Source organism: Protopterus annectens, chromosome 8.part0 (genome assembly GCF_019279795.1).
Source record: "Protopterus annectens isolate FY-2018-M chromosome 8.part0, PAN1.0, whole genome shotgun sequence".
In the NCBI taxonomy this organism is placed as follows: domain Eukaryota; kingdom Metazoa; phylum Chordata; order Ceratodontiformes; family Protopteridae; genus Protopterus; species Protopterus annectens.
Window position 1 is genome coordinate 1,346,839,294 of NC_056741.1, and position 12,296 is coordinate 1,346,851,589.

The following is a 12,296-nucleotide window of genomic DNA, read 5'->3' on the forward strand; positions in this document are numbered from 1 at the left end:
AGGTACCCAGGAATCACTTTGCATGGTGGCTTCAGACTCTGGATCAAATTTCAGGGAGGCCCTTTTGACTTCCCCAACCCAAGGCCACAGTGACCACGGATGCACGTGGTCCCCCATAGAGACCAAAATTGCACATAAACGTCCTAGAGATGAGGGCAGTCCTAATGTTGCAAGCCTTTAAGGAGTGCCTCCCTCTAGGGAACATGGCAATTCAGACAAGACAACACGGCGCTGGTCTGGTACATCAGCAAGCAAGGGGGAACATCGTCTTATCCCCTATGCAGAGAACTAAAATAGAAAAGAGATAAAAATTTGCATTTATTAATACAACAGATTTTTGAAAAACAGTATATAGATCAAGAAACTTTGATCTCTTTGGAAAAAGAAGCCTTTGAGGAAGTGGAAAAATATAAACAACAAAACTTAAGATTTTTTTATTTTATTTTATTTTACATTTGTTAACTGGGGGTGTCTGACTGAGCCGAAAAGGCCCTTTTTCAGCAGAGGCCCGGGGAGAAAAGCTCCACAAAGAAAAATTACAGACACATTTAGCTATTTAGACATGATCAGTATATACACAAATTACAGGAGACATGTTTTTACAGTGGTATGCGGCACATAAACAGTTACAGTGGAGAGAACAAACAAAAAAATATTAATTTTAAAAATAAAGGTAATTAATAGATTTGTGGTGTACAGTTGAAATTTGTAACATAGGTAGAATACATACATAGTACACAGGTACAGTACATACATTGTAGATTAGCCAGTGTTTGTGAGTAAGATTGAAAACTATTATCAAGTGCTCTAGATTTTGTATGTATGTGTTATCCGCTTTCACTAGCCTGGGGGGGCAATCATGGCACTGCCAACTTGCCTTGAGATGTTGCCTGATGAGGTCTTTAAAGGAGGCTTTGGATGATGTGTTTTGAATGCTTGTAGGGACAGAGTTCCATTTTTTAGCCAATGAACTACTATATAGTGCATCTCCAAAGCTATTGTAGCTGTTGGTGACTTCTAGTAGTAGTTTGCTTGATGATCTAAGAGGCCTTTTGGCTGTGTGATGTTGTACTAGGTTTTTGAGGGCAGGACACTTATTGGGGAGGTAATAGAATGACAGAGGCAGAGCTGATTGTAGGTTAGGAGGTTGGACAGTTCAAGCCAGTGGAGCTGTCTCAGAGCAGTACAGTGATGAGTTCTATATGAGCAATTTGCAGCAATGCGGGCAATTCTGTTATAGCAGGCTTCCATTTTGCTTAGTTCAGTTTTGTTGAGATTAGTCAGAATGGGAGATGCATAGAGTAGGGTGGATAGAAGTTTGGAGCGAGCAATGGCTGACCTTGTGTTGTTGGCAAGAAATGGTTTGATACGGTAGAGCGACTCCAGTTTGGCATGTACTTTTTTAATAGTTAAGTTGAGATGACTCAAATTTTAGGTGGGAGTCTTTGGTTATTTCCAATAGCTTAGCCTGTGCCACTGGAGCAGTTGGGGTAGCATTAGTGGAGTAGATAGTGAATTGACTGTTAGTGTTTTTGTTAGAACTGGTTATAATCATAAGCTGAGTTTTCTTTGGATTGAGGATAAGTTGGGCTTTGGTAAGGTAGTTTTCAACGTCAGAGAATGCTAGTTGAGTTGTTTGCAGGAGGGTGGGGATGTTTTGTGCAGCACAGATTAAGGTAGTGTCATCTGCATACTGAATTATAGATGCATGCTGTGTGGAGGTATGGAGGTCATTTGTGAAGACTGAATAGTAGTGGTCCTAAGATAGAACCCTGTGGGACTCCTATAGTTATGGGCAGCTGAGGAGAGAGAGAATTTTCCTATTTCACAGTTTGGTACCTGTCAGTTAAGTAGCTTTGGAACCAGGTAAGAGTGGAATTTGATAGATGATATTGGTTTAGTTTGTTTAGCAGGATTTGGTGTGAGACTGTGTCAAATGCTTTGGACATATCCAAAAAAAGAGTTGACACTTGTAGGCCTTCAATTTTGAGACGGTTTACTGTGTCTGTGAAGCAGAGGAGGGCTGTAGTGGTACTATGGGCAGGTCTGAAACCATGCTGAGTAGGTGACAGGATGTTGCTGTCTATGAGATAGTTTAGCATCTGGGTATGGATGCATTTTTCTAGGATTTTGGCCAGGGGGGAGAGTAAAGCAATGGGTCTGTAGTTATTAAGTTCAGTGGAGGTCCCGCCTTTATGTATGGGTGTAACATAGGATATTTTCCAGAGTTTGGGCACATAGTTTTCAACAATTGATCTGTTTATGAGAGTGGAGACTGGGATAGCAATAGCATCTGCTGTGAGTTTCAAGAAATAGCTGGGGAGTAGGTCGGCTGCTGTTGAGGTTTTTAGTTTGGAGAGCATGCTTTTGATTGAAGTGATGGAGACTGTTTTTTAGGGTAAAGCTTGTATTAGTGTTATTTGTGTTGGGGGGGATAGTGAGGAAGGAACTGTCCTGTGATACTAAGGGTAGAATTGAGTTCACAAAGTGGGAGTTGAATTGTGTTTCGATGGGAACTTTAGTGTCAGGGGTGGTTGGTTTGGGGGTAGCCTTTCGAGTGGATTTTAGTAGCTGGTTTACATTTTTCCAAAATTTTTTTGGGTTGTGTTGGTATTTAATTTGTAATGTTGTGTAGTAGGATTTTTTTGTCCAGCCTAATGCATTTTTTTGCACAGTTGCGGAGTTCTTGGTACTTAGGCTTTGTGTTTCTTTGTTTTTTAGATAGTAAAGCCAGGCCGTGTCTCTGGACTTGAGGATTTGTTTGGTTTCCTTACTGAGCCAGGGGTTTGTAGAGGTTCTAACCTTGATTTTGCGCAATGGAGCAACAGTGTCTAGGTGTTGTAGAAATATGCTACAGCCTGATCAAGTGGGAGGGTTTTTAGGGGGGTCCAGTCACAGTTACAGAGTAAAGTGTTGAGGACCTCAGGAGAGAATTTTTTTGTGTTTCTAGTAGATGTATAATTAGTGGTTTTGCATATGCTTGTTCTACTACGTGTAAAGTATATTATGTTGTGGTCACTTAAGGTGTCTGGGAGACTGCCTGTGTGAGGGTACAATGTGTGGTTGTTAGGACCCAGTCAAGGATGGATTCCCTTTTAGATTTTTTATCACATCTAGTTGGAATTTGGACTAGCTGCTGGTAGCCATGGAGATTTATTAGATTACTTGGTGGTTCTGATATACAGGTGAACCAATCTAGGTTGAAGTCCCCCAGAATAAGGGTTTCTTGTGAGTATGCGGAAGAACACCAGGATAAGAAGTCTTCAAGGCTAGCAGGTGTATTACCAGGTGGAATATAGATCACAATTGTGGTGATGACCTTTTTAGGGTGAAGTTGAAGTGAGATAAGTATGTCCCAATTATTGGGGGAGGGGTAGGAGTTTGGTAATTGACGGACAGTTAAGTTTGACTTGTACAGTAAGGCATTTCCACCCCCTTAAAGCAACTATGTCTGGGGAGTAGTGTGCTATTGTGGCCTGGAGTTCAGGTATTTTATTTTTGATACTTCTAATATTAATATTTAGCATTAAAAGATGGCTGGTTTTGCTGCTGTTGTTGATTTGCCCAGGGATGAAGAAAGTGGGGATGTTATGTTCTGACATGTGTTGGAGCAGTTTATGTTGGACAGGATGGATTTGGGCCTGGGTTGGGGTGGATATCCCCACTTATGGTGAGCCTGGAGTTAAAATGGTTATACAGATGTTGGAGTTTGGTGAGGAGTGTGAGAAAGTATTGTGTTTTTTTTGGAGTAGGAATGAGAGCATATGTGTTTAGCCCTAAATTGGTCCGTTACGTAGTTCTTGAATAACTGTGGGCAGATATTATTAGAATGTGTGGTGTCTGTATATGAGAGTGCATAATGCAGTGTTGTGCTACTAAGTTTAGGGATATTGCTAGAGTGATAACTTGTGGTGTTGTAAAGAATTATGAGAAGACAGATGGACTTAGTTGCGTGATAGTCATGGTTATAAAGTTTAAGTTGTTTCTAGGTAGGGGGGGGTCTGAATAGGAACTATAGGGTTGCACTATATGTGGATGGGGAAGTAGTGTGGGTGATGTAAAAAATGCCTAGTGGGAATGAGAGTGATTCGGAGTATTTTGTGTGGAGCAAGTTGGAGTGGTATAATGTAATATGACTTCAGGAGCTGTGATTGGTGGAGGTGATGTGAGGGTGAGCTGTGTGGTGAGGTGTGAAATATTTGAAAAGCTAAAAAAGAGATATGGACATGGGAAAGAAAGAGAGATTTGATATGGTGCAATATTTATGCAAAGGAGAAAGCTAAGTTAACTAATATAGAGAAGGCGGTCTCAAAAGTATTCGAAGAGAAATACAGGCAAAGGCATCCAGATATGGAAAATTTCACAATAAAAAGATTAATAACACAAAAACATAATGTAGAAAAGACGATTAGCAAAGTAAAAGTTAAAGAAAAAGAAGCTGAAGTTATGGAGTGCCTGCAAAGTGAAGGATTTAATGTAGAAGGTCTAAGCCAGACTACATCACAGTATGCTGGAGTATGTCCTCAGAATAAGGAAAAGCAAGAAGACCAGGAGACATGTGAAGAAATATGAACATGGGAAAGGAAAAGGGATTTAATATGGTGTAATATTTATGCAAAGGAGAAAGCAAAATTAATTAATACAAAAAGAGCAGCACCAAAGATATTTGAAGAAAAATATAGGCAAAGGAATCTAGATATGAAAAACTTTACAATACAAAAAATAAGAAGACTAAGAGGAAAGGTAGAAAAAGAGAAGAGTAACGGAGAAGTCAAAGAAATATAAATTAAAGTGATGGAACAGCTGCAAAGAGAAGGATTCAGTGTAGAAAATCAAATGCAGAAAGCACCACAACAGGATAGAGCAATGGGTATCCAAATTAAGGGGAAACCAGTAGAACAGGAAGTAACTGGTCAGATGCCATATCAAGATATTTTGGAGCTTTCCACAAGAAACCAGTATAGACATTCATTTGAAGCTAGACAGCAAGGAAATAAACAGGAAACTGTGGAAACTCTGATGCAGTCAATGTTGAGGAGTGATAGGCCCATGAGTTCCCATATGACAGAACAGAAGACACAGGATGAAATTGAAGAGAATGTGCCACAGGAAGATGCTCTAGAACTTTCTATAGAATGCCCACAGGAAATGGAAAACAAGGATGTTCCCTCAGTATGGAAGAAAATTAAAGAGAAGAGTTGCTTGATTTAATAGACAAAGATAGATATATCAAGATCAATGAGAGAAATAGACTGCAGAAGGTTAATAAAACCCCAGAAGTCAGAAGCTTGGTAAAACAAATAAACACAGTAATTACCACTGTCCATTGAGACCCATGGGATATAACAGAAGTAAGCATAATATATTACTGTGCTGCTAAATTAATAACTGATAAAGTTCTACCACAGGAACATAGGGTAGCGAGGGAAAAAAGGGGGCAACAACGAATACCATCATGGAAAAATTGAATAGAGAAAACTATAAAGCAGCTAAGACAAGAAGTATCAGTGTTAGAAGATTATAGAAGAGGGAACAGATCAATGAAAATATTAAGAAAGATAGATGTGATAAAAACAATGCATGGTATTAGAACAGACCAAGATCTATTATGCACTATTGGAGATAATATACTAAAAATTACAAAACGGGCAGAAAGACTTAGAAGATACGAAGGTAAATATAAGGGAAAAACACAAAATAAACAAATTATTGATGACCCAAAAACATTTTATAGAGAACTGGGAAATAAGGTAAAAGGAATAGATAGACCGCCAAAAAAAGGGGAAGTAGATACATTTTGGAGAAGTATCTATGAAGATCCTGTGGGACATAACAAAGATGCCAAATGGATAGAAGAAGTAAAAGAGAGAATAAGAAGTTTAAAGGTACAGGATATGAAGTGGGATGAAATAACAACTAGAGAGATTGAAATAAAGTTGAGAAAAGCATCTAACTGGAAAACCCCAGGCCCAGATGCAGTACCTAACTTTTGGCTTAAAGTATTAACTTCTTTGCCTGATGATTTAGCCATTAGTAAGAACTGTTTATATATGCACCCCAAACACACCCCACACTGATTAACAACAGGAAAAACAATGCTCTTACTTAAGAGTGAACCTGCAAACTACCCTAAAAATTATAGACCAATAGCTTGTTTTCCGACAACATACAAGCTATACATGGGAATTGACGCTGACAGAGTTTATAGTCATTTAGAAGAAAACTCAATTATGGCAGTAGAACAAAAGGGCAATAAAAGAAAGTCATATGGAACAAAGGACCATTTGTTGTTAAACAAAGTTATAGTGGGGAATTGTAAGAAGGGAAGAACCCAAGTATGGCATGGATGGACTACAAAAAAACATTTGACAGTATCCCACATTCATGGATAAAAGAGTGCATACAAATGTATAAGATACACCCTACACTGATTACATTACAGTAACCATGAAACAGTGGCAGACCACTTTGCAATTAAGCCATGGTAAAGGACAGATTATTATCCCAGGGATAAAAATTCAAAGGGGGATATTCCAGGGTGACTCTCGATCACCCTTGTTATTCTGCCTTGCCATTAACCCATTAAGCTGCTTACTTAGCCTAGGCCATGGCTACAATTTGGCTTCTAGAAAACAACAAAGTCTAATGACTTATCATCTTCTCTTTGTTGCTGAGTTAAAATTGTATAGCTCATCAGATGAGGAACTGAAAGCACAGCTGCAGGTTGTCAAAACTTTTTCAGATGACATCGGAATGTCATTTGGTCTTGATAAATCTGCAAAAGCAACCTTTAAAAAAGGAAAATTGCAGCACTGGGAAAACATCAGTTTGGGACAAGAATGTGTGATATAAAAGAACTTGAGCAAGAGGGGGTGTATAAATACTTGGGAATTGATGAAGGATCAGCAATAAAACATGAACAAATGTGAATAAGGCTTAGTAAGGAGTACTTTAGAAGACTTAAATTAATCCTGAAAACAGCATTGACACCTACGAACAAGATCCAAGCTATAAATTAATTTGCTCTTCCTGTCCTAACTTATAGTTTGGAGTGATTGATTTGCCCCAAAAAGTGTTGGATAGATTGGATATCAAAACAAGAAGGATGCTTCATGCTCACCAGATGATTTATAAAAATCAGTGTATACCAATATTATGTATCCCCTGCTCTGAAGGAGGGATGGGCCTCCTTGAAATTGATTGCATGTATATATCTGCAATCGTGGGACTCCACACATATCTATTGACCTCACAAGATCCAAATGTGGTGAAAGTTTTGAAACACCAGGAGAATAAATCTAAGATGACATCTGTGCTTAATTTAGCAGAAGCATATCGACGTCAAGCAGGAATGGAAATCAAACCAGAAGTGGATAAAAACCAGGCAGCAACTGAATGTGCTAAAAAAGAAAAGAAAGAATATAAGTTGAAGGATCAGATGAGAAGGCAAGAAATGTGGAAAAAAACATAAATACAGTTGCAAGTATAAAAAACTTCTGGAAGATCCTCATGTTGATCAAGAACGAATGCAGGAATGATTAAGGAGAGGTGAATTTACATCAAGAAATGAAAGGTTAATATTGGCAGCCCAAGATATTGGGCTGCATACATGCTGGTTTACCAAGTCCATTGAACGTGTGGGAGAAAGACATTTGTAGGTTTTGTGGAACCGAGTTGGAAACAGTTACACACCTTATTGTTGGTTGCGATGCTATAATGGCAGAGGGGACTGTATACTGAAAGGCATAATAATGTGGCGAGATTGTTACACTGGAGATTGTGCAAACATTATGGCATTGAAGTGGCTGAAAAACATTGGAAACATGAGCCACAGAGAATCATAGAAAGTTTACATCACATGGGATCACCCAATAGCAACAGTCCAAAAGATAGATGCTAGAAAACTGGACATAGTGATCCAAGAAAAGAAGACAAAAGTAGCATTGATCATTGAAATTGCTACACCTAGTGACTATAGTGTCTTGCGTACAGAGAGAGACAAAGTCATAAAATACCTTGATCTGCAGGCAGAAACGAGAGCCATGTGGAAGAAAGATACCTAGACAGTTCCAATAGTAGTAGGAGCAACTGGTCTTATAAAAAAGAATTTACAATCATATTTAGATATGTTACCAATTCATGTAACACCGTATGAATTGCAGGAGTCATCATTGCTGGGCACATTGTGGATACTGCGAAGAGCACTTCTGGCTAACATCAGAGAGTGAAATAATACTAATTTCATGAACTTTAATCGTACTCTGACTTAGGAAAGGGGTCCATTCCCGTCATGGTATTAGAAACCCAAAAGACTTGGAGAGATCAAAAAAACAGAGAGGCCATGAGAGTGTGGCAATGGGAGGTGTCTTCCAGGTGCTTTCTTCTTGTAACTCATATCCCCGACAGTTCCAGTGTGCTGGCCGACAAACTCAGCAGGTCCATCTTGAGTCCCCACGAGTGCTTCAGTGGGAAGTCAGATATTCAACCATTTGGGTCAACCATGTTGTGATCTCCCTGCCTCCCCATTCAACTGCAAATGCAGAAATTACTTTGCCCTAATCCCTCCAGCTGTGGAGTCACCCAGGGATGCTCTGGTTCACAATTGGCTGCCGGGACTCCTCTATGCTTATGCTTCTCTTCCTCCTTCTCTGATTCCCAAGGTTTTACAGAAAGCTCGCCACCTGAAGACCTCTCTCATCCTCATTGCCCCCTTCTGGCCTTGGCAAACGTGGTTCTCCCTATTATGGTCTTACCTGAGGTATCCGCCCTGGATATTGGATCCCATTCCGGATCTCATCTCCCATCTCGGGGGGGCTTCTACTTCCCATTCTCCAGACTCTGTTTAACTACATGGTTTCCCTAATTCCAGTAATTCTTTTGCAGTCCAGGCTTCCTTCCACCGTGAGGAACATTATTTTGGCCTCTCAAAAGCCATCTACTAAGAATTTGTATTCCAGTAAATTAAAAGGGTTTTTTATTTGGGTTAGACAGAGTAATTTGGGTCCCTTTTCGGCCCCATTTCCTGATATCTTACTCTTTTTGTCCTCTCTTTCAGGATGGGGCAAGATTTTCTACGATCAAGCTTCAGGTAGCGGCCATTTCTAACTTCCACATTAATGAGGAGCCTACCTTCTCTTCTGAACTGTCCAAAGCTTTTCTTAAAAGAGTTTTTCTCCTTAGACTGCCTATTAAAAATCCTTCCCCGTCAAGGAATTTGACCTTGGTGCTGCAGTCTTTGACACAAAAGCCCTTCAAACCAGCTGCTGCTTGTGATATCAATTTCCTGTCTTGGAACACAGCTTTCTTTTGGTAATTACTTCTGCCAGAAGAGTTTCGGAGCTGCAGGCTTTAAGCATTAAACCTCCATTTATGGGCTTCGACAAGGACAGTGTGTCCCTTAGGACAAAACCCTTTGTTTATTCTGAAAGTGGCCTCAGAGGTTAACCTCCAAGTTTTCTTTCCTAATTACTCTAATAAAGGAGAATACATGTTGCATTGTTCAGATATTCATAGGCAATTATGTTTCTAAAATAAGTAAATGAAGGTGCAGCCACCAGAAGGTAAAACTGAAAATCCACTTTTACTCCTAAAATAGTTAAGCGCTTTCTTCCTAATATCTGTTAGGGGCTTCTTCAGAACAAATAAATTACACACGTGCTTCCCTTAAATACACATCCAATTAAAACCTCAAATTAACAACTGTCCTAATTAGTGTACTAATTAAAACGCCGTACAATTAGAAAACAAGAAATTTAAACTTATTAAATAAAATATATATATGAATGTTATATTACTAACAAAATTTGTAGTTCTTCAACGTTAAAATACTTTTAATACTTGTTTTCAATTAAACCTGGGGCCATGGTAGCATTTAAAGGTAATTGCCATTTTAGTTCACATATCTCTAAATGCTCAGATACAATTCTTCCCTGTGAAGTCAGCATTAATCTGTTGCATCACCAAGAATCCAAAACTATTGTCCTTGTATTTCTCAACATGTCTAAATAATGCATTAGTTTGTCTTGTCTTTACTTATATCCAGTAAATGTTCATATATCCTTTTCTTTAATCGCCTGGATGTTTTACCTATGTAGAATGATGGACAATTTAAATACTTGGCTAAATAAACCACATTTTTAGATTGACAGTTAAAATGGGAATTTATAACTAGAGTAATGTTGGCTAACTTAAATTTGCCACCCATTATCAGTATATACAGACAGTGAGTTCACATTTCTATCTGAAAAGGACTGAGGAATTTCAGAAAGTCAGCTTTTTGTGGCTTTTTCTCAAAATAGGAAAGGGCTTGGTGGTGACTGAAGTGTCTATTTCCAGATGGTTTGCTAGTTACATTTCCTTCGTTTATGATGGCAAACATATGGCGTTATCCAGACCAGTTAAAGCCCAATCTACTAGGTCGTCTGCTTTCCTAGCTAAACTTTCCTTGGATGAGATATGTGCTACTGCTACTTGGTGTAATCCCCACAACTTTGTTTCGCACTGTAAGCTGGATCTTGTGCCTAGGAACAGGTCTTCCTTTGGTTACTCTGTGCTCTGACATGTCCTTCCTTGAGGCCACCCAGGGCTTATAGTAGCTGGGGATTCTGACCCATCTGTGATGAAGAATGACACTGATCGCATCAAATAGAGTTATGTACTTACCATAACTTGGAATCTGTGCTATCCAGTCTCATTATTCATCATGTTCTTTCCCTCCTTACCCCCTGCCCTCTGAGGTTCTGGAAGAGCTGGGATGGTTCCATTTTGGGATAGTTTGTTTTTTCTGCGCAGAATTTTCTGTACTCCTGTGGGTTCCGCAAACTTGATCTGAGGGGAAGGGGAGGAGCTTGAGCTATGGATCTGTCCATTAGTTCCTGGCTCAGATCTGAGGTTGGATCCAAGACCCATCTGTGATGTATAATGACACTGGATAGCACAGATTCCAAATTATGGTAAGTACATAACTCTTTTTAGAGGAGTTGACATTATTCCCATTTAAAATGTCTGCATCTCTATTTAAAGACACTTTCTGGTGGCACTGACCTTTGGTAGACATGCAACTGATCTCCAGACAGTGTGCAAAGAACCCTTTCTAGTGTTCAACCAGTATTGGCTTTGCAAATAAATCCTTCATTTATGCTCAACGTGGTTACTGAATTGACCTTAAACCAAGCAATTCAGCTATTTCCTATACTTAAGGATTCAGAAGAAAGGACCCAGCATTCTCTGGATATGTACAGACAGCTGAGATACCACCTGTATAGAACAAGACAGTTCAGGAAAACAGAGCAGCTGTTTCGAAAAAGTGAAGGATAAGTAACCCTGTTAACAGGAAAACCTTTCCAAGGTGCTGAGGACTTTCATTACATTTTACTAGCAGCACCATGGGACACAAGCACATTCAACTAGAGCTACAGCTGTCACCAAAGCTTTCCTTAAGAGGAGTTTCCACCTAGGCCTTAGAAGCAGCTGAGCGAGTCATTGTCATGCACCTTCTCCAAACTTTAGAACTTAAGGGCAGCATTTAGGACATCTGCCATGTGAGATCCAATTTTCAAATAGCTTGTCCACCTCCACACATCTTATTGCTTTGGAAATCTTCCCAAGAGTAAACACTGCTACAGTGAATACAGTGATGAACATAATAGAGTCTTGTCACACTTGCCATAAATGTTGATGATTAAGTAGTTAATGTGTTGCAGTACAGGCTTCCTCCCACTGCCCCCTTAATTTTCCTATGTTCTCTTCATCTTGTGGGAATTGAGGAGTCAATCCCATCCTGTCTTACACCCTTTCTGACTTGTTGCTACCATTCTAGGTCCACAGCCTTGTTGTTGCTAGCCTTTTTTGGGGAATATTGGGACTGGGGCACTTTGGGATGGACCTTAGTCAGTGCTGGAATTCCCAGCTGGTCCACAGAGCTTGTGGGCCTGGAATTTTTCCCCTTGTTCTGTTAGGGAAAAAATGCTCTGAAAAATGCTTTGGCTGCTGCAATTTTCATAATACTGACATCTCTGTGCAGGTAAGTGGATGTCATTCCAGAGCCCTAGTGGAGGGAAGAGCTTTTGAAGACTATCCAGCCATGGGCGTACCTGCACAGCAAGGTATCCCATGACTGAGGACTGCCACAGTGAAACTGATGAACAATCTGTATTTATTAAGTTCCTAAAAGAGCTGTACTTTCTTCACAGTAGAATTGTGTAAGAAAAGCAAACATTTGTTAAATGCTTTGTTTGCTAAATAAATTGTGCTGATGGTGCAAGATTTTCTAAAATTTCTTTTTTATGCTTAGGAAA

The 12,296-nt window shown here is 39.5% G+C and overlaps 1 protein-coding gene across 5 annotated transcripts in view; it reads left to right on the top strand.

The window, feature by feature from the left end:
• KMT2A (lysine methyltransferase 2A) overlaps positions 1-12,296 on the top strand; it is a 3,231,120-nt gene that overhangs the window by 2,016,619 nt on the left and 1,202,205 nt on the right. The gene's annotated exons all lie outside the window — the stretch shown is intronic.